Raw genomic sequence first — 288 nt, 5'->3', positions numbered from 1 at the left:
AAATTCTCAAAAATTTTCGAGAGAAATAAAATGTGAAAAATTTCCTCCATTCCGTGGAAAGAAACCGTGGAGCAAAACGGTTGGAGGGGAAACGTTTACGTTTACACGCATGAAATGCATAAGCGCAGCCCCGTGTAATTGTATGCAGGAATGCGGGCAAGGTAGCGAAGACAGGGTGTACTTCCCTCTCCCTCCTTCTCTCCGGTAGAAAGGGTTTGAAATCGAGAAAGGAGGAGAGGAGAGGTCCGAGAGACGGGTAGATGGATAGAGAGGAAACCCCTCCTGATC

The sequence above is a fragment of the Apis dorsata genome, unplaced genomic scaffold (genome assembly GCF_000469605.1).
Source record: "Apis dorsata unplaced genomic scaffold, Apis dorsata 1.3 scaffold_93, whole genome shotgun sequence".
NCBI lineage: Eukaryota > Metazoa > Arthropoda > Insecta > Hymenoptera > Apidae > Apis > Apis dorsata.
This window is presented reverse-complemented; position numbering follows the sequence as displayed.